Consider the following 1,316-nt stretch of genomic DNA (forward strand, 5'->3'; position numbering starts at 1 on the left):
GTTGTCCTAGGTTTTGGCACATGTGCCTGGAAATGTCTCTCGGGCAAAGATGCTTATTTAAGAAGGTTGTCATTGTAAATGTTCTTAAGAGTATTAAACAAATTCCACAGCAAATAAATGAACATGTTTGGAAGGTTTTCCACCCTAATGTAATTTCCAGAAAACAGACATGATTCACTTGCTAAACCAAACACACAGGTACAATAATGAGCCTGGCTCACATGACTGGACAGCACGGAGGGAGCCTCATCTATTGGCCTGGGTTATGCTGCAGTAACTGCACCTGAAATTTTAATTAGAATTTATTTACAGCGAGTGCTGCTTCCGCGTTTTTCTCCCCAAAGTAAGGAAGCGCCCTCATTGCCTGGCCATTAGTCTGCAGAGCCCCGCGGCTCACACACTCCCCTGCTCATCAGGAGGCTGATGGAGCCAGTTTGCTTAGACACACTTAGCTACACTCGCAGCGGGGATCATCAGTCTCTTCTGTGTGTTGATCTCCACGTGCAGGGGAGAAAATCGACTTTTGCTGCCGACAAACGCTAATTGACTACCAGTTGTTTCAGAGGGACTGTGATGTTGAAAACTGGTGTCCCATTCATTTTTATATGTTGGATGCTGACAAATTTCACGGCAACACCTTCACGGTAAGTACACCCACCAGGGAGGGTGTCGGAGTTTGAATCTGTGTGTTTTAGTATTCAGATCCTGGCACTGGTCAGTTTACAGTGTTCTCGCTGGGTTTGGGAGACTGTTTCTGGAGCGATTTCTTTGGCTTCCAATAAATTTGCAAAGCCGTCTCCTTCAGTCGATTTCTGATGAGTTGAGTTGGGAGGGGCATGTGAAATTGGGGCGGGCAGAGAGGTGCAATGAAAACTAGCCACCATCTGGTTACCTTTCATTTTTTCTGGGCCAAAAATGCTTGTCTTCTTTTCTTTTCTCCTCCATTCATCCCTTCAGGTCAGGGAGTCGTCTTCAAGAATTTCTTCCTAAAATGTAAAGTAATGATGAAGGCAGTGTGTTTCTGTGGTTGATTTCATTTGATTTACTTTCATTGTTAAAGATTTTCTGGTGAGGTTCTTATGAGCTCTTAAAAGCTGGAAGAGCAGCAATACCAAGGAGAGAAAGTCAGAGAAATGAGTCAGCGGCCCCTGTGAGGTCTGGGGGATGAGGGCAGGAGGTGGGGCGGAGGCAGCACCGTGGCCTCACCTGCAGCCCTGAGGGCAACGTGCGCATGTAAAGCCAGCGTCTCTTGTCACCATGTGTTCTAACAGGACTCCCACTAAAGGAATGCGAGGAGATTTGGGGAGGCCTTAACT

The sequence above is a fragment of the Camelus bactrianus genome, chromosome 3 (genome assembly GCF_048773025.1).
Source record: "Camelus bactrianus isolate YW-2024 breed Bactrian camel chromosome 3, ASM4877302v1, whole genome shotgun sequence".
NCBI classification, from domain to species: Eukaryota; Metazoa; Chordata; class Mammalia; order Artiodactyla; family Camelidae; genus Camelus; species Camelus bactrianus.